The sequence below is a fragment of the Electrophorus electricus genome, chromosome 13 (genome assembly GCF_041902795.1).
Source record: "Electrophorus electricus isolate QZ-2024a chromosome 13, ASM4190279v1, whole genome shotgun sequence".
In the NCBI taxonomy this organism is placed as follows: domain Eukaryota; kingdom Metazoa; phylum Chordata; class Actinopteri; order Gymnotiformes; family Gymnotidae; genus Electrophorus; species Electrophorus electricus.
Genome location: NC_137509.1, coordinates 18762692 through 18788211, shown reverse-complemented (window position 1 = coordinate 18788211; position 25520 = coordinate 18762692). Strand labels below are relative to the sequence as shown.

General features: G+C 36.8%; 7 non-coding genes and 20 pseudogenes across 7 annotated transcripts; all 27 read right to left on the bottom strand.

Annotated features, from left to right (window-relative positions):
* Positions 1 to 597: 597 nt before the first annotated feature.
* On the bottom strand, positions 598 to 716 carry LOC145648483 (5S ribosomal RNA; annotated as a pseudogene).
* Positions 717 to 1945: 1229 nt separating this feature from the next.
* On the bottom strand, positions 1946 to 2064 carry LOC145648920 (5S ribosomal RNA; annotated as a pseudogene).
* A 791-nt stretch (positions 2065 to 2855) lies between these two features.
* On the bottom strand, positions 2856 to 2974 carry LOC145650445 (5S ribosomal RNA; annotated as a pseudogene).
* A 791-nt stretch (positions 2975 to 3765) lies between these two features.
* LOC145647406 (5S ribosomal RNA) lies at positions 3766 to 3884 on the bottom strand (annotated as a pseudogene).
* A 790-nt stretch (positions 3885 to 4674) lies between these two features.
* LOC145647868 (5S ribosomal RNA) lies at positions 4675 to 4793 on the bottom strand (annotated as a pseudogene).
* Positions 4794 to 5584: 791 nt separating this feature from the next.
* On the bottom strand, positions 5585 to 5703 carry LOC145647405 (5S ribosomal RNA; annotated as a pseudogene).
* A 790-nt stretch (positions 5704 to 6493) lies between these two features.
* Positions 6494 to 6612, bottom strand: LOC145648990 (5S ribosomal RNA; annotated as a pseudogene).
* A 791-nt stretch (positions 6613 to 7403) lies between these two features.
* LOC145648353 (5S ribosomal RNA) lies at positions 7404 to 7522 on the bottom strand (annotated as a pseudogene).
* A 791-nt stretch (positions 7523 to 8313) lies between these two features.
* On the bottom strand, positions 8314 to 8432 carry LOC145649154 (5S ribosomal RNA; annotated as a pseudogene).
* A 790-nt stretch (positions 8433 to 9222) lies between these two features.
* On the bottom strand, positions 9223 to 9341 carry LOC145647833 (5S ribosomal RNA). Its single transcript, XR_014116389.1, has one exon. It is a non-coding gene; the product is annotated as a 5S ribosomal RNA (ribosomal RNA).
* Positions 9342 to 10131: 790 nt separating this feature from the next.
* LOC145648058 (5S ribosomal RNA) lies at positions 10132 to 10250 on the bottom strand (annotated as a pseudogene).
* A 790-nt stretch (positions 10251 to 11040) lies between these two features.
* Positions 11041 to 11159, bottom strand: LOC145647404 (5S ribosomal RNA; annotated as a pseudogene).
* Positions 11160 to 11949: 790 nt separating this feature from the next.
* On the bottom strand, positions 11950 to 12068 carry LOC145647821 (5S ribosomal RNA). Its single transcript, XR_014116388.1, has one exon. It is a non-coding gene; the product is annotated as a 5S ribosomal RNA (ribosomal RNA).
* A 790-nt stretch (positions 12069 to 12858) lies between these two features.
* On the bottom strand, positions 12859 to 12977 carry LOC145648057 (5S ribosomal RNA; annotated as a pseudogene).
* Positions 12978 to 13767: 790 nt separating this feature from the next.
* LOC145647810 (5S ribosomal RNA) lies at positions 13768 to 13886 on the bottom strand. Its single transcript, XR_014116387.1, has one exon. It is a non-coding gene; the product is annotated as a 5S ribosomal RNA (ribosomal RNA).
* Positions 13887 to 14676: 790 nt separating this feature from the next.
* On the bottom strand, positions 14677 to 14795 carry LOC145644058 (5S ribosomal RNA). Its single transcript, XR_014116107.1, has one exon. It is a non-coding gene; the product is annotated as a 5S ribosomal RNA (ribosomal RNA).
* A 790-nt stretch (positions 14796 to 15585) lies between these two features.
* LOC145647798 (5S ribosomal RNA) lies at positions 15586 to 15704 on the bottom strand. The gene has a single exon (XR_014116386.1). It is a non-coding gene; the product is annotated as a 5S ribosomal RNA (ribosomal RNA).
* A 790-nt stretch (positions 15705 to 16494) lies between these two features.
* Positions 16495 to 16613, bottom strand: LOC145647288 (5S ribosomal RNA; annotated as a pseudogene).
* A 790-nt stretch (positions 16614 to 17403) lies between these two features.
* LOC145648056 (5S ribosomal RNA) lies at positions 17404 to 17522 on the bottom strand (annotated as a pseudogene).
* Positions 17523 to 18312: 790 nt separating this feature from the next.
* Positions 18313 to 18431, bottom strand: LOC145647787 (5S ribosomal RNA). Its single transcript, XR_014116385.1, has one exon. It is a non-coding gene; the product is annotated as a 5S ribosomal RNA (ribosomal RNA).
* Positions 18432 to 19220: 789 nt separating this feature from the next.
* Positions 19221 to 19339, bottom strand: LOC145650006 (5S ribosomal RNA; annotated as a pseudogene).
* Positions 19340 to 20129: 790 nt separating this feature from the next.
* LOC145648775 (5S ribosomal RNA) lies at positions 20130 to 20248 on the bottom strand (annotated as a pseudogene).
* A 790-nt stretch (positions 20249 to 21038) lies between these two features.
* On the bottom strand, positions 21039 to 21157 carry LOC145650120 (5S ribosomal RNA; annotated as a pseudogene).
* A 790-nt stretch (positions 21158 to 21947) lies between these two features.
* Positions 21948 to 22066, bottom strand: LOC145647073 (5S ribosomal RNA; annotated as a pseudogene).
* Positions 22067 to 22856: 790 nt separating this feature from the next.
* LOC145648124 (5S ribosomal RNA) lies at positions 22857 to 22975 on the bottom strand (annotated as a pseudogene).
* A 790-nt stretch (positions 22976 to 23765) lies between these two features.
* On the bottom strand, positions 23766 to 23884 carry LOC145648055 (5S ribosomal RNA; annotated as a pseudogene).
* A 791-nt stretch (positions 23885 to 24675) lies between these two features.
* On the bottom strand, positions 24676 to 24794 carry LOC145647774 (5S ribosomal RNA). Its single transcript, XR_014116383.1, has one exon. It is a non-coding gene; the product is annotated as a 5S ribosomal RNA (ribosomal RNA).
* Between the last annotated feature and the right edge of the window lie 726 nt (positions 24795 to 25520).

Below are 25520 nucleotides of genomic sequence, written 5' to 3'. Positions count from 1 at the left end.
ACATTCAGGCATGTGAGTTGGAGAGTAAATGAAAGTGATGCAAAAAAAACGTACAGCATCTGCTATTCCCAGGTGCTAACAGATAGTTTGAGTTAATTATTCACTGCACTTCAAATTTGAACATGATAGCTTGAACATAAATTAAAGGGATGCAATACAATCTTACAGCACCTGCTATTCCCTGGTACTAAAATATTTCTATTTAATCTGTACACTTCACATACAAGCTTGTCAGTTGCAGATTAAAGTAAAGTGATGCAACAAAAACTTACAGCATCTGCTATTCCCAGGTGCTAACAGATAGTTTTTTTAATTAATCACTGCATTTCACATCCTAGCATGTCATCTTGACAGTAAATTAAAGTGATTCAAGAGAAGCTTACAGCATCTCGTAGTCCAAGGTGCTAACAGATAGTTTTTGATGAATCACTGCACTTCACATTCAGGCATGTGAGTTGGAGAGTAAATGAAAGTGATGCAAAAAAAACTTACAGCATCGGCTATTCCCAGGTGCTAACAGATAGTTTTTTTTTATTAATCACTGCACTTCACATTTGAGCATGTCAGCTTGAAAGTAAATTAAAGTGATGCAAGAAAAGCTTACAGCACCTGGTATTCCTAGGTAGGGTCCCAACTCAGTACTATCCAGGCCCAAACTTGCTTAGCTTCCAAGGTCAGATGAGATTGGGCGTTCTCAAGATGGTTTGGCCATAAGCCTTAAACTCTTACTCAAATTGCCTAATCATAGCAAATATGAACAAAGACCAATCTGACAATTTTTTTTATTAATCCCTGCACTTGACATTCTAGAATGTTATCTTGAATGTAAATTAAATGATGCAATAAAAGCTTACAACATCTGGTATACGGAGGCACTAACAGACAGTTTTTTGATGAATCACTGCACTTCACATTCAGGCATGTGAGTTGGAGAGTAAATGAAAGTGATGCAAAAAAAACTTACAGCATCTGCTATTCCCAGGTGCTAACAGATAGTTTGAGTTAATTATTCACTGCACTTCAAATTTGAACATGATAGCTTGAACATAAATTAAAGGGATGCAATACAATCTTACAGCACCTGCTATTCCCTGGTACTAAAATATTTCTATTTAATCTGTACACTTCACATACAAGCTTGTCAGTTGCAGATTAAAGTAAAGTGATGCAACAAAAACTTACAGCATCTGCTATTCCCAGGTGCTAACAGATAGTTTTTTTAATTAATCACTGCATTTCACATCCTAGCATGTCATCTTGACAGTAAATTAAAGTGATTGAAGAGAAGCTTACAGCATCTCGTAGTCCAAGGTGCTAACAGATAGTTTTTGATGAATCACTGCACTTCACATTCAGGCATGTGAGTTGGAGAGTAAATGAAAGTGATGCAAAAAAAACGTACAGCATCGGCTATTCCCAGGTGCTAACAGATAGTTTGAGTTAATTATTCACTGCACTTCAAATTTGAACATGATAGCTTGAACATAAATTAAAGGGATGCAATACAATCTTACAGCACCTGCTATTCCCTGGTACTAAAATATTTCTATTTAATCTGTACACTTCACATACAAGCTTGTCAGTTGCAGATTAAAGTAAAGTGATGCAACAAAAACTTACAGCATCTGCTATTCCCAGGTGCTAACAGATAGTTTTTTTAATTAATCACTGCATTTCACATCCTAGCATGTCATCTTGACAGTAAATTAAAGTGATTCAAGAGAAGCTTACAGCATCTCGTAGTCCAAGGTGCTAACAGATAGTTTTTGATGAATCACTGCACTTCACATTCAGGCATGTGAGTTGGAGAGTAAATGAAAGTGATGCAAAAAAAACTTACAGCATCGGCTATTCCCAGGTGCTAACAGATAGTTTTTTTTTATTAATCACTGCACTTCACATTTGAGCATGTCAGCTTGAAAGTAAATTAAAGTGATGCAAGAAAAGCTTACAGCACCCGGTATTCCTAGATAGGGTCCCACCTCAGTACTATCCAGGCCCAAACTTACTTAGCTTCCAAGGTCAGATGAGATTGGGCGTTCTCAAGCTGGTGTGGCCGTAAGCCTTAAACACTTACTCAAATTTCCTAATCATAGCAAATATGATCAAAGACCAATCTGACAATTTTTTTTATTAATCCCTGCACTTGACATTCTAGAATGTTATCTTGAATGTAAATTAAATGATGCAATAAAAGCTTACAACATCTGGTATACGGAGGCACTAACAGACAGTTTTTTGATGAATCACTGCACTTCACATTCAGGCATGTGAGTTGGAGAGTAAATGAAAGTGATGCAAAAAAAACTTACAGCATCTGCTATTCCCAGGTGCTAACAGATAGTTTGAGTTAATTATTCACTGCACTTCAAATTTGAACATGATAGCTTGAACATAAATTAAAGGGATGCAATACAATCTTACAGCACCTGCTATTCCCTGGTACTAAAATATTTCTATTTAATCTGTACACTTCACATACAAGCTTGTCAGTTGCAGATTAAAGTAAAGTGATGCAACAAAAACTTACAGCATCTGCTATTCCCAGGTGCTAACAGATAGTTTTTTTAATTAATCACTGCATTTCACATCCTAGCATGTCATCTTGACAGTAAATTAAAGTGATTCAAGAGAAGCTTACAGCATCTCGTAGTCCAAGGTGCTAACAGATAGTTTTTGATGAATCACTGCACTTCACATTCAGGCATGTGAGTTGGAGAGTAAATGAAAGTGATGCAAAAAAAACTTACAGCATCGGCTATTCCCAGGTGCTAACAGATAGTTTTTTTTTATTAATCACTGCACTTCACATTTGAGCATGTCAGCTTGAAAGTAAATTAAAGTGATGCAAGAAAAGCTTACAGCACCCGGTATTCCTAGATAGGGTCCCACCTCAGTACTATCCAGGCCCAAACTTACTTAGTTTCCAAGGTCAGATGAGATTGGGCGTTCTCAAGCTGGTGTGGCCGTAAGCCTTAAACACTTACTCAAATTTCCTAATCATAGCAAATATGATCAAAGACCAATCTGACAATTTTTTTTATTAATCCCTGCACTTGACATTCTAGAATGTTATCTTGAATGTAAATTAAATGATGCAATAAAAGCTTACAACATCTGGTATACGGAGGCACTAACAGACAGTTTTTTGATGAATCACTGCACTTCACATTCAGGCATGTGAGTTGGAGAGTAAATGAAAGTGATGCAAAAAAAACTTACAGCATCTGCTATTCCCAGGTGCTAACAGATAGTTTGAGTTAATTATTCACTGCACTTCAAATTTGAACATGATAGCTTGAACATAAATTAAAGGGATGCAATACAATCTTACAGCACCTGCTATTCCCTGGTACTAAAATATTTCTATTTAATCTGTACACTTCACATACAAGCTTGTCAGTTGCAGATTAAAGTAAAGTGATGCAACAAAAACTTACAGCATCTGCTATTCCCAGGTGCTAACAGATAGTTTTTTTAATTAATCACTGCATTTCACATCCTAGCATGTCATCTTGACAGTAAATTAAAGTGATTCAAGAGAAGCTTACAGCATCTCGTAGTCCAAGGTGCTAACAGATAGTTTTTGATGAATCACTGCACTTCACATTCAGGCATGTGAGTTGGAGAGTAAATGAAAGTGATGCAAAAAAAACTTACAGCATCGGCTATTCCCAGGTGCTAACAGATAGTTTTTTTTTATTAATCACTGCACTTCACATTTGAGCATGTCAGCTTGAAAGTAAATTAAAGTGATGCAAGAAAAGCTTACAGCACCCGGTATTCCTAGATAGGGTCCCACCTCAGTACTATCCAGGCCCAAACTTGCTTAGCTTCCAAGGTCAGATGAGATTGGGCGTTCTCAAGCTGGTGTGGCCGTAAGCCTTAAACACTTACTCAAATTTCCTAATCATAGCAAATATGATCAAAGACCAATCTGACAATTTTTTTTATTAATCCCTGCACTTGACATTCTAGAATGTTATCTTGAATGTAAATTAAATGATGCAATAAAAGCTTACAACATCTGGTATACGGAGGCACTAACAGACAGTTTTTTGATGAATCACTGCACTTCACATTCAGGCATGTGAGTTGGAGAGTAAATGAAAGTGATGCAAAAAAAACTTACAGCATCTGCTATTCCCAGGTGCTAACAGATAGTTTGAGTTAATTATTCACTGCACTTCAAATTTGAACATGATAGCTTGAACATAAATTAAAGGGATGCAATACAATCTTACAGCACCTGCTATTCCCTGGTACTAAAATATTTCTATTTAATCTGTACACTTCACATACAAGCTTGTCAGTTGCAGATTAAAGTAAAGTGATGCAACAAAAACTTACAGCATCTGCTATTCCCAGGTGCTAACAGATAGTTTTTTTAATTAATCACTGCATTTCACATCCTAGCATGTCATCTTGACAGTAAATTAAAGTGATTCAAGAGAAGCTTACAGCATCTCGTAGTCTAAGGTGCTAACAGATAGTTTTTGATGAATCACTGCACTTCACATTCAGGCATGTGAGTTGGAGAGTAAATGAAAGTGATGCAAAAAAAACTTACAGCATCGGCTATTCCCAGGTGCTAACAGATAGTTTTTTTTATTAATCACTGCACTTCACATTTGAGCATGTCAGCTTGAAAGTAAATTAAAGTGATGCAAGAAAAGCTTACAGCACCTGGTATTCCTAGGTAGGGTCCCACCTCAGTACTATCCAGGCCCAAACTTGCTTAGCTTCCAAGGTCAGATGAGACTGGGCGTTCTCAAGCTGGTGTGGCCGTAAGCCTTAAACACTTACTCAAATTTCCTAATCATAGCAAATATGATCAAAGACCAATCTGACAATTTTTTTTATTAATCCCTGCACTTGACATTCTAGAATGTTATCTTGAATGTAAATTAAATGATGCAATAAAAGCTTACAACATCTGGTATACGGAGGCACTAACAGACAGTTTTTTGATGAATCACTGCACTTCACATTCAGGCATGTGAGTTGGAGAGTAAATGAAAGTGATGCAAAAAAAACGTACAGCATCGGCTATTCCCAGGTGCTAACAGATAGTTTGAGTTAATTATTCACTGCACTTCAAATTTGAACATGATAGCTTGAACATAAATTAAAGGGATGCAATACAATCTTACAGCACCTGCTATTCCCTGGTACTAAAATATTTCTATTTAATCTGTACACTTCACATACAAGCTTGTCAGTTGCAGATTAAAGTAAAGTGATGCAACAAAAACTTACAGCATCTGCTATTCCCAGGTGCTAACAGATAGTTTTTTTAATTAATCACTGCATTTCACATCCTAGCATGTCATCTTGACAGTAAATTAAAGTGATTCAAGAGAAGCTTACAGCATCTCGTAGTCCAAGGTGCTAACAGATAGTTTTTGATGAATCACTGCACTTCACATTCAGGCATGTGAGTTGGAGAGTAAATGAAAGTGATGCAAAAAAAACTTACAGCATCGGCTATTCCCAGGTGCTAACAGATAGTTTTTTTTTATTAATCACTGCACTTCACATTTGAGCATGTCAGCTTGAAAGTAAATTAAAGTGATGCAAGAAAAGCTTACAGCACCCGGTATTCCTAGATAGGGTCCCACCTCAGTACTATCCAGGCCCAAACTTGCTTAGCTTCCAAGGTCAGATGAGATTGGGCGTTCTCAAGCTGGTGTGGCCGTAAGCCTTAAACACTTACTCAAATTTCCTAATCATAGCAAATATGATCAAAGACCAATCTGACAATTTTTTTTATTAATCCCTGCACTTGACATTCTAGAATGTTATCTTGAATGTAAATTAAATGATGCAATAAAAGCTTACAACATCTGGTATACGGAGGCACTAACAGACAGTTTTTTGATGAATCACTGCACTTCACATTCAGGCATGTGAGTTGGAGAGTAAATGAAAGTGATGCAAAAAAAACTTACAGCATCTGCTATTCCCAGGTGCTAACAGATAGTTTGAGTTAATTATTCACTGCACTTCAAATTTGAACATGATAGCTTGAACATAAATTAAAGGGATGCAATACAATCTTACAGCACCTGCTATTCCCTGGTACTAAAATATTTCTATTTAATCTGTACACTTCACATACAAGCTTGTCAGTTGCAGATTAAAGTAAAGTGATGCAACAAAAACTTACAGCATCTGCTATTCCCAGGTGCTAACAGATAGTTTTTTTAATTAATCACTGCATTTCACATCCTAGCATGTCATCTTGACAGTAAATTAAAGTGATTCAAGAGAAGCTTACAGCATCTCGTAGTCTAAGGTGCTAACAGATAGTTTTTGATGAATCACTGCACTTCACATTCAGGCATGTGAGTTGGAGAGTAAATGAAAGTGATGCAAAAAAAACTTACAGCATCGGCTATTCCCAGGTGCTAACAGATAGTTTTTTTTATTAATCACTGCACTTCACATTTGAGCATGTCAGCTTGAAAGTAAATTAAAGTGATGCAAGAAAAGATTACAGCACCTGGTATTCCTAGGTAGGGTCCCACCTCAGTACTATCCAGGCCCAAACTTGCTTAGCTTCCAAGGTCAGATGAGACTGGGCGTTCTCAAGCTGGTGTGGCCGTAAGCCTTAAACACTTACTCAAATTTCCTAATCATAGCAAATATGATCAAAGACCAATCTGACAATTTTTTTTATTAATCCCTGCACTTGACATTCTAGAATGTTATCTTGAATGTAAATTAAATGATGCAATAAAAGCTTACAACATCTGGTATACGGAGGCACTAACAGACAGTTTTTTGATGAATCACTGCACTTCACATTCAGGCATGTGAGTTGGAGAGTAAATGAAAGTGATGCAAAAAAAACGTACAGCATCGGCTATTCCCAGGTGCTAACAGATAGTTTGAGTTAATTATTCACTGCACTTCAAATTTGAACATGATAGCTTGAACATAAATTAAAGGGATGCAATACAATCTTACAGCACCTGCTATTCCCTGGTACTAAAATATTTCTATTTAATCTGTACACTTCACATACAAGCTTGTCAGTTGCAGATTAAAGTAAAGTGATGCAACAAAAACTTACAGCATCTGCTATTCCCAGGTGCTAACAGATAGTTTTTTTAATTAATCACTGCATTTCACATCCTAGCATGTCATCTTGACAGTAAATTAAAGTGATTCAAGAGAAGCTTACAGCATCTCGTAGTCCAAGGTGCTAACAGATAGTTTTTGATGAATCACTGCACTTCACATTCAGGCATGTGAGTTGGAGAGTAAATGAAAGTGATGCAAAAAAAACTTACAGCATCGGCTATTCCCAGGTGCTAACAGATAGTTTTTTTTTATTAATCACTGCACTTCACATTTGAGCATGTCAGCTTGAAAGTAAATTAAAGTGATGCAAGAAAAGCTTACAGCACCCGGTATTCCTAGATAGGGTCCCACCTCAGTACTATCCAGGCCCAAACTTGCTTAGCTTCCAAGGTCAGATGAGATTGGGCGTTCTCAAGCTGGTGTGGCCATAAGCCTTAAACTCTTACTCAAATTGCCTAATCATAGCAAATATGAACAAAGACCAATCTGACAATTTTTTTTATTAATCCCTGCACTTGACATTCTAGAATGTTATCTTGAATGTAAATTAAATTATGCAATAAAAGCTTACAACATCTGGTATACGGAGGCACTAACAGACAGTTTTTTGATGAATCACTGCACTTCACATTCAGGCATGTGAGTTGGAGAGTAAATGAAAGTGATGCAAAAAAAACGTACAGCATCTGCTATTCCCAGGTGCTAACAGATAGTTTGAGTTAATTATTCACTGCACTTCAAATTTGAACATGATAGCTTGAACATAAATTAAAGGGATGCAATACAATCTTACAGCACCTGCTATTCCCTGGTACTAAAATATTTCTATTTAATCTGTACACTTCACATACAAGCTTGTCAGTTGCAGATTAAAGTAAAGTGATGCAACAAAAACTTACAGCATCTGCTATTCCCAGGTGCTAACAGATAGTTTTTTTAATTAATCACTGCATTTCACATCCTAGCATGTCATCTTGACAGTAAATTAAAGTGATTCAAGAGAAGCTTACAGCATCTCGTAGTCCAAGGTGCTAACAGATAGTTTTTGATGAATCACTGCACTTCACATTCAGGCATGTGAGTTGGAGAGTAAATGAAAGTGATGCAAAAAAAACTTACAGCATCGGCTATTCCCAGGTGCTAACAGATAGTTTTTTTTTATTAATCACTGCACTTCACATTTGAGCATGTCAGCTTGAAAGTAAATTAAAGTGATGCAAGAAAAGCTTACAGCACCCGGTATTCCTAGATAGGGTCCCACCTCAGTACTATCCAGACCCAAACTTGCTTAGCTTCCAAGGTCAGATGAGATTGGGCGTTCTCAAGCTGGTGTGGCCGTAAGCCTTAAACACTTACTCAAATTTCCTAATCATAGCAAATATGATCAAAGACCAATCTGACAATTTTTTTTATTAATCCCTGCACTTGACATTCTAGAATGTTATCTTGAATGTAAATTAAATGATGCAATAAAAGCTTACAACATCTGGTATACGGAGGCACTAACAGACAGTTTTTTGATGAATCACTGCACTTCACATTCAGGCATGTGAGTTGGAGAGTAAATGAAAGTGATGCAAAAAAAACTTACAGCATCTGCTATTCCCAGGTGCTAACAGATAGTTTGAGTTAATTATTCACTGCACTTCAAATTTGAACATGATAGCTTGAACATAAATTAAAGGGATGCAATACAATCTTACAGCACCTGCTATTCCCTGGTACTAAAATATTTCTATTTAATCTGTACACTTCACATACAAGCTTGTCAGTTGCAGATTAAAGTAAAGTGATGCAACAAAAACTTACAGCATCTGCTATTCCCAGGTGCTAACAGATAGTTTTTTTAATTAATCACTGCATTTCACATCCTAGCATGTCATCTTGACAGTAAATTAAAGTGATTCAAGAGAAGCTTACAGCATCTCGTAGTCTAAGGTGCTAACAGATAGTTTTTGATGAATCACTGCACTTCACATTCAGGCATGTGAGTTGGAGAGTAAATGAAAGTGATGCAAAAAAAACTTACAGCATCGGCTATTCCCAGGTGCTAACAGATAGTTTTTTTTATTAATCACTGCACTTCACATTTGAGCATGTCAGCTTGAAAGTAAATTAAAGTGATGCAAGAAAAGCTTACAGCACCTGGTATTCCTAGGTAGGGTCCCACCTCAGTACTATCCAGGCCCAAACTTGCTTAGCTTCCAAGGTCAGATGAGATTGGGCGTTCTCAAGCTGGTGTGGCCGTAAGCCTTAAACACTTACTCAAATTTCCTAATCATAGCAAATATGATCAAAGACCAATCTGACAATTTTTTTTATTAATCCCTGCACTTGACATTCTAGAATGTTATCTTGAATGTAAATTAAATGATGCAATAAAAGCTTACAACATCTGGTATACGGAGGCACTAACAGACAGTTTTTTGATGAATCACTGCACTTCACATTCAGGCATGTGAGTTGGAGAGTAAATGAAAGTGATGCAAAAAAAACGTACAGCATCGGCTATTCCCAGGTGCTAACAGATAGTTTGAGTTAATTATTCACTGCACTTCAAATTTGAACATGATAGCTTGAACATAAATTAAAGGGATGCAATACAATCTTACAGCACCTGCTATTCCCTGGTACTAAAATATTTCTATTTAATCTGTACACTTCACATACAAGCTTGTCAGTTGCAGATTAAAGTAAAGTGATGCAACAAAAACTTACAGCATCTGCTATTCCCAGGTGCTAACAGATAGTTTTTTTAATTAATCACTGCATTTCACATCCTAGCATGTCATCTTGATAGTAAATTAAAGTGATTGATGAGAAGCTTACAGCATCTCGTAGTCCAAGGTGCTAACAGATAGTTTTTGATGAATCACTGCACTTCACATTCAGGCATGTGAGTTGGAGAGTAAATGAAAGTGATGCAAAAAAAACTTACAGCATCGGCTATTCCCAGGTGCTAACAGATAGTTTTTTTTATTAATCACTGCACTTCACATTTGAGCATGTCAGCTTGAAAGTAAATTAAAGTGATGCAAGAAAAGCTTACAGCACCTGGTATTCCTAGGTAGGGTCCCACCTCAGTACTATCCAGGCCCAAACTTGCTTAGCTTCCAAGGTCAGATGAGATTGGGCGTTCTCAAGATGGTTTGGCCATAAGCCTTAAACACTTACTCAAATTGCCTAATCATAGCAAATATGAACAAAGACCAATCTGACAATTTTTTTTATTAATCCCTGCACTTGACATTCTAGAATGTTATCTTGAATGTAAATTAAATGATGCAATAAAAGCTTACAACATCTGGTATACGGAGGCACTAACAGACAGTTTTTTGATGAATCACTGCACTTCACATTCAGGCATGTGAGTTGGAGAGTAAATGAAAGTGATGCAAAAAAAACGTACAGCATCGGCTATTCCCAGGTGCTAACAGATAGTTTGAGTTAATTATTCACTGCACTTCAAATTTGAACATGATAGCTTGAACATAAATTAAAGGGATGCAATACAATCTTACAGCACCTGCTATTCCCTGGTACTAAAATATTTCTATTTAATCTGTACACTTCACATACAAGCTTGTCAGTTGCAGATTAAAGTAAAGTGATGCAACAAAAACTTACAGCATCTGCTATTCCCAGGTGCTAACAGATAGTTTTTTTAATTAATCACTGCATTTCACATCCTAGCATGTCATCTTGACAGTAAATTAAAGTGATTGAAGAGAAGCTTACAGCATCTCGTAGTCCAAGGTGCTAACAGATAGTTTTTGATGAATCACTGCACTTCACATTCAGGCATGTGAGTTGGAGAGTAAATGAAAGTGATGCAAAAAAAACTTACAGCATCGGCTATTCCCAGGTGCTAACAGATAGTTTTTTTTATTAATCACTGCACTTCACATTTGAGCATGTCAGCTTGAAAGTAAATTAAAGTGATGCAAGAAAAGCTTACAGCACCCGGTATTCCTAGATAGGGTCCCACCTCAGTACTATCCAGGCCCAAACTTGCTTAGCTTCCAAGGTCAGATGAGATTGGGCGTTCTCAAGCTGGTGTGGCCGTAAGCCTTAAACACTTACTCAAATTTCCTAATCATAGCAAATATGATCAAAGACCAATCTGACAATTTTTTTTATTAATCCCTGCACTTGACATTCTAGAATGTTATCTTGAATGTAAATTAAATGATGCAATAAAAGCTTACAACATCTGGTATACGGAGGCACTAACAGACAGTTTTTTGATGAATCACTGCACTTCACATTCAGGCATGTGAGTTGGAGAGTAAATGAAAGTGATGCAAAAAAAACGTACAGCATCTGCTATTCCCAGGTGCTAACAGATAGTTTGAGTTAATTATTCACTGCACTTCAAATTTGAACATGATAGCTTGAACATAAATTAAAGGGATGCAATACAATCTTACAGCACCTGCTATTCCCTGGTACTAAAATATTTCTATTTAATCTGTACACTTCACATACAAGCTTGTCAGTTGCAGATTAAAGTAAAGTGATGCAACAAAAACTTACAGCATCTGCTATTCCCAGGTGCTAACAGATAGTTTTTTTAATTAATCACTGCATTTCACATCCTAGCATGTCATCTTGACAGTAAATTAAAGTGATTCAAGAGAAGCTTACAGCATCTCGTAGTCTAAGGTGCTAACAGATAGTTTTTGATGAATCACTGCACTTCACATTCAGGCATGTGAGTTGGAGAGTAAATGAAAGTGATGCAAAAAAAACTTACAGCATCGGCTATTCCCAGGTGCTAACAGATAGTTTTTTTTATTAATCACTGCACTTCACATTTGAGCATGTCAGCTTGAAAGTAAATTAAAGTGATGCAAGAAAAGCTTACAGCACCTGGTATTCCTAGGTAGGGTCCCACCTCAGTACTATCCAGGCCCAAACTTGCTTAGCTTCCAAGGTCAGATGAGATTGGGCGTTCTCAAGCTGGTGTGGCCGTAAGCCTTAAACACTTACTCAAATTTCCTAATCATAGCAAATATGATCAAAGACCAATCTGACAATTTTTTTTATTAATCCCTGCACTTGACATTCTAGAATGTTATCTTGAATGTAAATTAAATGATGCAATAAAAGCTTACAACATCTGGTATACGGAGGCACTAACAGACAGTTTTTTGATGAATCACTGCACTTCACATTCAGGCATGTGAGTTGGAGAGTAAATGAAAGTGATGCAAAAAAAACGTACAGCATCGGCTATTCCCAGGTGCTAACAGATAGTTTGAGTTAATTATTCACTGCACTTCAAATTTGAACATGATAGCTTGAACATAAATTAAAGGGATGCAATACAATCTTACAGCACCTGCTATTCCCTGGTACTAAAATATTTCTATTTAATCTGTACACTTCACATACAAGCTTGTCAGTTGCAGATTAAAGTAAAGTGATGCAACAAAAACTTACAGCATCTGCTATTCCCAGGTGCTAACAGATAGTTTTTTTAATTAATCACTGCATTTCACATCCTAGCATGTCATCTTGACAGTAAATTAAAGTGATTGAAGAGAAGCTTACAGCATCTCGTAGTCCAAGGTGCTAACAGATAGTTTTTGATGAATCACTGCACTTCACATTCAGGCATGTGAGTTGGAGAGTAAATGAAAGTGATGTAAAAAAAACTTACAGCATCGGCTATTCCCAGGTGCTAACAGATAGTTTTTTTTATTAATCACTGCACTTCACATTTGAGCATGTCAGCTTGAAAGTAAATTAAAGTGATGCAAGAAAAGCTTACAGCACCTGGTATTCCTAGGTAGGGTCCCACCTCAGTACTATCCAGGCCCAAACTTGCTTAGCTTCCAAGGTCAGATGAGATTGGGCGTTCTCAAGATGGTTTGGCCATAAGCCTTAAACACTTACTCAAATTGCCTAATCATAGCAAATATGAACAAAGACCAATCTGACAATTTTTTTTATTAATCCCTGCACTTGACATTCTAGAATGTTATCTTGAATGTAAATTAAATGATGCAATAAAAGCTTACAACATCTGGTATACGGAGGCACTAACAGACAGTTTTTTGATGAATCACTGCACTTCACATTCAGGCATGTGAGTTGGAGAGTAAATGAAAGTGATGCAAAAAAAACGTACAGCATCTGCTATTCCCAGGTGCTAACAGATAGTTTGAGTTAATTATTCACTGCACTTCAAATTTGAACATGATAGCTTGAACATAAATTAAAGGGATGCAATACAATCTTACAGCACCTGCTATTCCCTGGTACTAAAATATTTCTATTTAATCTGTACACTTCACATACAAGCTTGTCAGTTGCAGATTAAAGTAAAGTGATGCAACAAAAACTTACAGCATCTGCTATTCCCAGGTGCTAAGAGATAGTTTTTTTAATTAATCACTGCATTTCACATCCTAGCATGTCATCTTGACAGTAAATTAAAGTGATTCAAGAGAAGCTTACAGCATCTCGTAGTCTAAGGTGCTAACAGATAGTTTTTGATGAATCACTGCACTTCACATTCAGGCATGTGAGTTGGAGAGTAAATGAAAGTGATGCAAAAAAAACTTACAGCATCGGCTATTCCCAGGTGCTAACAGATAGTTTTTTTTATTAATCACTGCACTTCACATTTGAGCATGTCAGCTTGAAAGTAAATTAAAGTGATGCAAGAAAAGCTTACAGCACCTGGTATTCCTAGGTAGGGTCCCACCTCAGTACTATCCAGGCCCAAACTTGCTTAGCTTCCAAGGTCAGATGAGATTGGGCGTTCTCAAGCTGGTGTGGCCGTAAGCCTTAAACACTTACTCAAATTTCCTAATCATAGCAAATATGATCAAAGACCAATCTGACAATTTTTTTTATTAATCCCTGCACTTGACATTCTAGAATGTTATCTTGAATGTAAATTAAATGATGCAATAAAAGCTTACAACATCTGGTATACGGAGGCACTAACAGACAGTTTTTTGATGAATCACTGCACTTCACATTCAGGCATGTGAGTTGGAGAGTAAATGAAAGTGATGCAAAAAAAACGTACAGCATCGGCTATTCCCAGGTGCTAACAGATAATTTGAGTTAATTATTCACTGCACTTCAAATTTGAACATGATAGCTTGAACATAAATTAAAGGGATGCAATACAATCTTACAGCACCTGCTATTCCCTGGTACTAAAATATTTCTATTTAATCTGTACACTTCACATACAAGCTTGTCAGTTGAAGATTAAAGTAAAGTGATGCAACAAAAACTTACAGCATCTGCTATTCCCAGGAGCTAACAGATAGTTTTTTTAATTAATCACTGCATTTCACATCCTAGCATGTCATCTTGACAGTAAATTAAAGTGATTGAAGAGAAGCTTACAGCATCTCGTAGTCCAAGGTGCTAACAGATAGTTTTTGATGAATCACTGCACTTCACATTCAGGCATGTGAGTTGGAGAGTAAATGAAAGTGATGCAAAAAAAACTTACAGCATCGGCTATTCCCAGGTGCTAACAGATAGTTTTTTTTATTAATCACTGCACTTCACATTTGAGCATGTCAGCTTGAAAGTAAATTAAAGTGATGCAAGAAAAGCTTACAGCACCTGGTATTCCTAGGTAGGGTCCCACCTCAGTACTAGCCAGGCCCAAACTTGCTTAGCTTCCAAGGTCAGATGAGATTGGGCGTTCTCAAGCTGGTGTGGCCGTAAGCCTTAAACACTTACTCAAATTGCCTAATCATAGCAAATATGATCAAAGACCAATCTGACAATTTTTTTTATTAATCCCTGCACTTGACATTCTAGAATGTTATCTTGAATGTAAATTAAATGATGCAATAAAAGCTTACAACATCTGGTATACGGAGGCACTAACAGACAGTTTTTTGATGAATCACTGCACTTCACATTCAGGCATGTGAGTTGGAGAGTAAATGAAAGTGATGCAAAAAAAACGTACAGCATCTGCTATTCCCAGGTGCTAACAGATAGTTTGAGTTAATTATTCACTGCACTTCAAATTTGAACATGATAGCTTGAACATAAATTAAAGGGATGCAATACAATCTTACAGCACCTGCTATTCCCTGGTACTAAAATATTTCTATTTAATCTGTACACTTCACATACAAGCTTGTCAGTTGCAGATTAAAGTAAAGTGATGCAACAAAAACTTACAGCATCTGCTATTCCCAGGTGCTAAGAGATAGTTTTTTTAATTAATCACTGCATTTCACATCCTAGCATGTCATCTTGACAGTAAATTAAAGTGATTCAAGAGAAGCTTACAGCATCTCGTAGTCTAAGGTGCTAACAGATAGTTTTTGATGAATCACTGCACTTCACATTCAGGCATGTGAGTTGGAGAGTAAATGAAAGTGATGCAAAAAAAACTTACAGCATCGGCTATTCCCAGGTGCTAACAGATAGTTTTTTTTATTAATCACTGCACTTCACATTTGAGCATGTCAGCTTGAAAGTAAATTAAAGTGATGCAAGAAAAGCTTACAGCACCTGGTATTCCTAGGTAGGGTCCCACCTCAGTACTATCCAGGCCCAAACTTGCTTAGCTTCCAAGGTCAGATGAGATTGGGCGTTCTCAAGCTGGTGTGGCCGTAAGCCTTAAACACTTACTCAAATTTCCTAATCATAGCAAATATGATCAAAGACCAATCTGACAATTTTTTTTATTAATCCCTGCACTTGACATTCTAGAATGTTATCTTGAATGTAAATTAAATGATGCAATAAAAGCTTACAACATCTGGTATACGGAGGCACTAACAGACAGTTTTTTGATGAATCACTGCACTTCACATTCAGGCATGTGAGTTGGAGAGTAAATGAAAGTGATGCAAAAAAAACGTACAGCATCGGCTATTCCCAGGTGCTAACAGATAATTTGAGTTAATTATTCACTGCACTTCAAATTTGAACATGATAGCTTGAACATAAATTAAAGGGATGCAATACAATCTTACAGCACCTGCTATTCCCTGGTACTAAAATATTTCTATTTAATCTGTACACTTCACATACAAGCTTGTCAGTTGAAGATTAAAGTAAAGTGATGCAACAAAAACTTACAGCATCTGCTATTCCCAGGAGCTAACAGATAGTTTTTTTAATTAATCACTGCATTTCACATCCTAGCATGTCATCTTGACAGTAAATTAAAGTGATTGAAGAGAAGCTTACAGCATCTCGTAGTCCAAGGTGCTAACAGATAGTTTTTGATGAATCACTGCACTTCACATTCAGGCATGTGAGTTGGAGAGTAAATGAAAGTGATGCAAAAAAAACTTACAGCATCGGCTATTCCCAGGTGCTAACAGATAGTTTTTTTTATTAATCACTGCACTTCACATTTGAGCATGTCAGCTTGAAAGTAAATTAAAGTGATGCAAGAAAAGCTTACAGCACCTGGTATTCCTAGGTAGGGTCCCACCTCAGTACTAGCCAGGCCCAAACTTGCTTAGCTTCCAAGGTCAGATGAGATTGGGCGTTCTCAAGCTGGTGTGGCCATAAGCCTTAAACACTTACTCAAATTTCCTAATCATAGCAAATATGATCAAAGACCAATCTGACAATTTTTTTTATTAATCCCTGCACTTGACATTCTAGAATGTTATCTTGAATGTAAATTAAATGATGCAATAAAAGCTTACAACATCTGGTATACGGAGGCACTAACAGACAGTTTTTTGATGAATCACTGCACTTCACATTCAGGCATGTGAGTTGGAGAGTAAATGAAAGTGATGCAAAAAAAACGTACAGCATCTGCTATTCCCAGGTGCTAACAGATAGTTTGAGTTAATTATTCACTGCACTTCAAATTTGAACATGATAGCTTGAACATAAATTAAAGGGATGCAATACAATCTTACAGCACCTGCTATTCCCTGGTACTAAAATATTTCTATTTAATCTGTACACTTCACATACAAGCTTGTCAGTTGCAGATTAAAGTAAAGTGATGCAACAAAAACTTACAGCATCTGCTATTCCCAGGTGCTAACAGATAGTTTTTTTAATTAATCACTGCATTTCACATCCTAGCATGTCATCTTGACAGTAAATTAAAGTGATTGAAGAGAAGCTTACAGCATCTCGTAGTCCAAGGTGCTAACAGATAGTTTTTGATGAATCACTGCACTTCACATTCAGGCATGTGAGTTGGAGAGTAAATGAAAGTGATGCAAAAAAAACTTACAGCATCGGCTATTCCCAGGTGCTAACAGATAGTTTTTTTTATTAATCACTGCACTTCACATTTGAGCATGTCAGCTTGAAAGTAAATTAAAGTGATGCAAGAAAAGCTTACAGCACCTGGTATTCCTAGGTAGGGTCCCACCTCAGTACTATCCAGGCCCAAACTTGCTTAGCTTCCAAGGTCAGATGAGATTGGGCGTTCTCAAGATGGTTTGGCCATAAGCCTTAAACACTTACTCAAATTGCCTAATCATAGCAAATATGAACAAAGACCAATCTGACAATTTTTTTTATTAATCCCTGCACTTGACATTCTAGAATGTTATCTTGAATGTAAATTAAATGATGCAATAAAAGCTTACAACATCTGGTATACGGAGGCACTAACAGACAGTTTTTTGATGAATCACTGCACTTCACATTCAGGCATGTGAGTTGGAGAGTAAATGAAAGTGATGCAAAAAAAACGTACAGCATCTGCTATTCCCAGGTGCTAACAGATAGTTTGAGTTAATTATTCACTGCACTTCAAATTTGAACATGATAGCTTGAACATAAATTAAAGGGATGCAATACAATCTTACAGCACCTGCTATTCCCTGGTACTAAAATATTTCTACTTAATCTGTACACTTCACATACAAGCTTGTCAGTTGCAGATTAAAGTAAAGTGATGCAACAAAAACTTACAGCATCTGCTATTCCCAGGTGCTAACAGATAGTTTTTTTAATTAATCACTGCATTTCACGTCCTAGCATGTCATCTTGACAGTAAATTAAAGTGATTCAAGAGAAGCTTACAGCATCTCGTAGTCTAAGGTGCTAACAGATAGTTTTTGATGAATCACTGCACTTCACATTCAGGCATGTGAGTTGGAGAGTAAATGAAAGTGATGCAAAAAAAACTTACAGCATCGGCTATTCCCAGGTGCTAACAGATAGTTTTTTTTATTAATCACTGCACTTCACATTTGAGCATGTCAGCTTGAAAGTAAATTAAAGTGATGCAAGAAAAGCTTACAGCACCTGGTATTCCTAGGTAGGGTCCCACCTCAGTACTATCCAGGCCCAAACTTGCTTAGCTTCCAAGGTCAGATGAGATTGGGCGTTCTCAAGCTGGTGTGGCCGTAAGCCTTAAACACTTACTCAAATTTCCTAATCATAGCAAATATGATCAAAGACCAATCTGACAATTTTTTTTATTAATCCCTGCACTTGACATTCTAGAATGTTATCTTGAATGTAAATTAAATGATGCAATAAAAGCTTACAACATCTGGTATACGGAGGCACTAACAGACAGTTTTTTGATGAATCACTGCACTTCACATTCAGGCATGTGAGTTGGAGAGTAAATGAAAGTGATGCAAAAAAAACGTACAGCATCGGCTATTCCCAGGTGCTAACAGATAATTTGAGTTAATTATTCAAGCACTTCAAATTTGAACATGATAGCTTGAACATAAATTAAAGGGATGCAATACAATCTTACAGCACCTGCTATTCCCTGGTACTAAAATATTTCTATTTAATCTGTACACTTCACATACAAGCTTGTCAGTTGCAGATTAAAGTAAAGTGATGCAACAAAAACTTACAGCATCTGCTATTCCCAGGAGCTAACAGATAGTTTTTTTAATTAATCACTGCATTTCACATCCTAGCATGTCATCTTGACAGTAAATTAAAGTGATTGAAGAGAAGCTTACAGCATCTCGTAGTCCAAGGTGCTAACAGATAGTTTTTGATGAATCACTGCACTTCACATTCAGGCATGTGAGTTGGAGAGTAAATGAAAGTGATGCAAAAAAAACTTACAGCATCGGCTATTCCCAGGTGCTAACAGATAGTTTTTTTTATTAATCACTGCACTTCACATTTGAGCATGTCAGCTTGAAAGTAAATTAAAGTGATGCTAGAAAAGCTTACAGCACCTGGTATACCTAGGTAGGGTCCCACCTCAGTACTAGCCAGGCCCAAACTTGCTTAGCTTCCAAGGTCAGATGAGATTGGGCGTTCTCAAGATGGTTTGGCCATAAGCCTTAAACACTTACTCAAATTGCCTAATCATAGCAAATATGAACAAAGACCAATCTGACAATTTTTTTTATTAATCCCTGCACTTGACATTCTAGAATGTTATCTTGAATGTAAATTAAATGATGCAATAAAAGCTTACAACATCTGGTATACGGAGGCACTAACAGACAGTTTTTTGATGAATCACTGCACTTCACATTCAGGCATGTGAGTTGGAGAGTAAATGAAAGTGATGCAAAAAAAACGTACAGCATCTGCTATTCCCAGGTGCTAACAGATAGTTTGAGTTAATTATTCACTGCACTTCAAATTTGAACATGATAGCTTGAACATAAATTAAAGGGATGCAATACAATCTTACAGCACCTGCTATTCCCTGGTACTAAAATATTTCTATTTAATCTGTACACTTCACATACAAGCTTGTCAGTTGCAGATTAAAGTAAAGTGATGCAACAAAAACTTACAGCATCTGCTATTCCCAGGTGCTAACAGATAGTTTTTTTAATTAATCACTGCATTTCACATCCTAGCATGTCATCATGACAGTAAATTAAAGTGATTCAAGAGAAGCTTACAGCATCTCGTAGTCTAAGGTGCTAACAGATAGTTTTTGATGAATCACTGCACTTCACATTCAGGCATGTGAGTTGGAGAGTAAATGAAAGTGATGCAAAAAAAACTTACAGCATCGGCTATTCCCAGGTGCTAACAGATAGTTTTTTTTATTAATCACTGCACTTCACGTTTGAGCATGTCAGCTTGAAAGTAAATTAAAGTGATGCAAGAAAAGCTTACAGCACCTGGTATTCCTAGGTAGGGTCCCACCTCAGTAATATCCAGGCCCAAACTTGCTTAGCTTCCAAGGTCAGATGAGATTGGGCGTTCTCAAGCTGGTGTGGCCGTAAGCCTTAAACACTTACTCAAATTTCCTAATCATAGCAAATATGATCAAAGACCAATCTGACAATTTTTTTTATTAATCCCTGCACTTGACATTCTAGAATGTTATCTTGAATGTAAATTAAATGATGCAATAAAAGCTTACAACATCTGGTATACGGAGGCACTAACAGACAGTTTTTTGATGAATCACTGCACTTCACATTCAGGCATGTGAGTTGGAGAGTAAATGAAAGTGATGCAAAAAAAACGTACAGCATCTGCTATTCCCAGGTGCTAACAGATAGTTTGAGTTAATTATTCACTGCACTTCAAATTTGAACATGATAGCTTGAACATAAATTAAAGGGATGCAATACAATCTTACAGCACCTGCTATTCCCTGGTACTAAAATATTTCTATTTAATCTGTACACTTCACATACAAGCTTGTCAGTTGCAGATTAAAGTAAAGTGATGCAACAAAAACTTACAGCATCTGCTATTCCCAGGTGCTAACAGATAGTTTTTTTAATTAATCACTGCATTTCACATCCTAGCATGTCATCTTGACAGTAAATTAAAGTGATTGAAGAGAAGCTTACAGCATCTCGTAGTCCAAGGTGCTAACAGATAGTTTTTGATGAATCACTGCACTTCACATTCAGGCATGTGAGTTGGAGAGTAAATGAAAGTGATGCAAAAAAAACTTACAGCATCGGCTATTCCCAGGTGCTAACAGATAGTTTTTTTTATTAATCACTGCACTTCACATTTGAGCATGTCAGCTTGAAAGTAAATTAAAGTGATGCAAGAAAAGCTTACAGCACCTGGTATTCCTAGGTAGGGTCCCACCTCAGTACTATCCAGGCCCAAACTTGCTTAGCTTCCAAGGTCAGATGAGATTGGGCGTTCTCAAGATCGTTTGGCCATAAGCCTTAAACACTTACTCAAATTGCCTAATCATAGCAAATATGAACAAAGACCAATCTGACAATTTTTTTTATTAATCCCTGCACTTGACATTCTAGAATGTTATCTTGAATGTAAATTAAATGATGCAATAAAAGCTTACAACATCTGGTATACGGAGGCACTAACAGACAGTTTTTTGATGAATCACTGCACTTCACATTCAGGCATGTGAGTTGGAGAGTAAATGAAAGTGATGCAAAAAAAACGTACAGCATCTGCTATTCCCAGGTGCTAACAGATAGTTTGAGTTAATTATTCACTGCACTTCAAATTTGAACATGATAGCTTGAACATAAATTAAAGGGATGCAATACAATCTTACAGCACCTGCTATTCCCTGGTACTAAAATATTTCTATTTAATCTGTACACTTCACATACAAGCTTGTCAGTTGCAGATTAAAGTAAAGTGATGCAACAAAAACTTACAGCATCTGCTATTCCCAGGTGCTAACAGATAGTTTTTTTAATTAATCACTGCATTTCACGTCCTAGCATGTCATCTTGACAGTAAATTAAAGTGATTCAAGAGAAGCTTACAGCATCTCGTAGTCTAAGGTGCTAACAGATAGTTTTTGATGAATCACTGCACTTCACATTCAGGCATGTGAGTTGGAGAGTAAATGAAAGTGATGCAAAAAAAACTTACAGCATCGGCTATTCCCAGGTGCTAACAGATAGTTTTTTTTATTAATCACTGCACTTCACATTTGAGCATGTCAGCTTGAAAGTAAATTAAAGTGATGCAAGAAAAGCTTACAGCACCTGGTATTCCTAGGTAGGGTCCCACCTCAGTACTATCCAGGCCCAAACCTGCTTAGCTTCCAAGGTCAGATGAGATTGGGCGTTCTCAAGCTGGTGTGGCCGTAAGCCTTAAACACTTACTCAAATTTCCTAATCATAGCAAATATGATCAAAGACCAATCTGACAATTTTTTTTATTAATCCCTGCACTTGACATTCTAGAATGTTATCTTGAATGTAAATTAAATGATGCAATAAAAGCTTACAACATCTGGTATACGGAGGCACTAACAGACAGTTTTTTGATGAATCACTGCACTTCACATTCAGGCATGTGAGTTGGAGAGTAAATGAAAGTGATGCAAAAAAAACGTACAGCATCGGCTATTCCCAGGTGCTAACAGATAGTTTGAGTTAATTATTCACTGCACTTCAAATTTGAACATGATAGCTTGAACATAAATTAAAGGGATGCAATACAATCTTACAGCACCTGCTATTCCCTGGTACTAAAATATTTCTATTTAATCTGTACACTTCACATACAAGCTTGTCAGTTGCAGATTAAAGTAAAGTGATGCAACAAAAACTTACAGCATCTGCTATTCCCAGGTGCTAACAGATAGTTTTTTTAATTAATCACTGCATTTCACATCCTAGCATGTCATCTTGACAGTAAATTAAAGTGATTCAAGAGAAGCTTACAGCATCTCGTAGTCCAAGGTGCTAACAGATAGTTTTTGATGAATCACTGCACTTCACATTCAGGCATGTGAGTTGGAGAGTAAATGAAAGTGATGCAAAAAAAACTTACAGCATCGGCTATTCCCAGGTGCTAACAGATAGTTTTTTTTATTAATCACTGCACTTCACATTTGAGCATGTCAGCTTGAAAGTAAATTAAAGTGATGCAAGAAAAGCTTACAGCACCTGGTATTCCTAGGTAGGGTCCCACCTCAGTACTATCCAGGCCCAAACTTGCTTAGCTTCCAAGGTCAGATGAGATTGGGAGTTCTCAAGATGGTTTGGCCATAAGCCTTAAACACTTACTCAAATTGCCTAATCATAGCAAATATGAACAAAGACCAATCTGACAATTTTTTTTATTAATCCCTGCACTTGACATTCTAGAATGTTATCTTGAATGTAAATTAAATGATGCAATAAAAGCTTACAACATCTGGTATACGGAGGCACTAACAGACAGTTTTTTGATGAATCACTGCACTTCACATTCAGGCATGTGAGTTGGAGAGTAAATGAAAGTGATGCAAAAAAAACGTACAGCATCTGCTATTCCCAGGTGCTAACAGATAGTTTGAGTTAATTATTCACTGCACTTCAAATTTGAACATGATAGCTTGAACATAAATTAAAGGGATGCAATACAATCTTACAGCACCTGCTATTCCCTGGTACTAAAATATTTCTATTTAATCTGTACACTTCACATACAAGCTTGTCAGTTGCAGATTAAAGTAAAGTGATGCAACAAAAACTTACAGCATCTGCTATTCCCAGGTGCTAACAGATAGTTTTTTTAATTAATCACTGCATTTCACATCCTAGCATGTCATCTTGACAGTAAATTAAAGTGATTCAAGAGAAGCTTACAGCATCTCGTAGTCTAAGGTGCTAACAGATAGTTTTTGATGAATCACTGCACTTCACATTCAGGCATGTGAGTTGGAGAGTAAATGAAAGTGATGCAAAAAAAACTTACAGCATCGGCTATTCCCAGGTGCTAACAGATTTTTTTTTTTATTAATCACTGCACTTCACATTTGAGCATGTCACCTTGAAAGTAAATTAAAGTGATGCAAGAAAAGCTTACAGCACCTGGTATTCCTAGGTAGGGTCCCACCTCAGTACTATCCAGGCCCAAACTTGCTTAGCTTCCAAGGTCAGATGAGATTGGGCGTTCTCAAGATGGTTTGGCCATAAGCCTTAAACACTTACTCAAATTTCCTAATCATAGCAAATATGATCAAAGACCAATCTGACAATTTTTTTTATTAATCCCTGCACTTGACATTCTAGAATGTTATCTTGAATGTAAATTAAATGATGCAATAAAAGCTTACAACATCTGGTATACGGAGGCACTAACAGACAGTTTTTTGATGAATCACTGCACTTCACATTCAGGCATGTGAGTTGGAGAGTAAATGAAAGTGATGCAAAAAAAACTTACAGCATCTGCTATTCCCAGGTGCTAACAGATAGTTTGAGTTAATTATTCACTGCACTTCAAATTTGAACATGATAGCTTGAACATAAATTAAAGGGATGCAATACAATCTTACAGCACCTGCTATTCCCTGGTACTAAAATATTTCTATTTAATCTGTACACTTCACATACAAGCTTGTCAGTTGCAGATTAAAGTAAAGTGATGCAACAAAAACTTACAGCATCTGCTATTCCCAGGTGCTAACAGATAGTTTTTTTAATTATTCACTGCATTTCACATCTTAGCATGTCATCTTGACAGTAAATTAAAGTGATGCAAGAGAAGCTTACCGCATCTCGTAGTCCAAGGTGCTAACAGACAGTTTTTTGATGATTTACTGCACTTCACATTCAGGCATGTGAGTTGGAGAGTAAATGAAAGTGATGCAAAAAAAACTTACAGCATCGGCTATTCCCAGGTGCTAACAGATAGTTTTTTTTATTAATCACTGCACTTCACATTTGAGCATGTCAGCTTGAAAGTAAATTAAAGTGATGCAAGAAAAGCTTACAGCACCTGGTATTCCTAGGTAGGGTCCCACCTCAGTACTATCCAGGCCCAAACTTGCTTAGCTTCCAAGGTCAGATGAGATTGGGCGTTCTCAAGCTGGTGTGGCCGTAAGCCTTAAACACTTACTCAAATTTCCTAATCATAGCAAATATGATCAAAGACCAATCTGACAATTTTTTTTATTAATCCCTGCACTTGACATTCTAGAATGTTATCTTGAATGTAAATTAAATGATGCAATAAAAGCTTACAACATCTGGTATACGGAGGCACTAACAGACAGTTTTTTGATGAATCACTGCACTTCACATTCAGGCATGTGAGTTGGAGAGTAAATGAAAGTGATGCAAAAAAAACGTACAGCATCGGCTATTCCCAGGTGCTAACAGATAATTTGAGTTAATTATTCACTGCACTTCAAATTTGAACATGATAGCTTGAACATAAATTAAAGGGATGCAATACAATCTTACAGCACCTGCTATTCCCTGGTACTAAAATATTTCTATTTAATCTGTACACTTCACATACAAGCTTGTCAGTTGAAGATTAAAGTAAAGTGATGCAACAAAAACTTACAGCATCTGCTATTCCCAGGAGCTAACAGATAGTTTTTTTAATTAATCACTGCATTTCACATCCTAGCATGTCATCTTGACAGTAAATTAAAGTGATTGAAGAGAAGCTTACAGCATCTCGTAGTCCAAGGTGCTAACAGATAGTTTTTGATGAATCACTGCACTTCACATTCAGGCATGTGAGTTGGAGAGTAAATGAAAGTGATGCAAAAAAAACTTACAGCATCGGCTATTCCCAGGTGCTAACAGATAGTTTTTTTT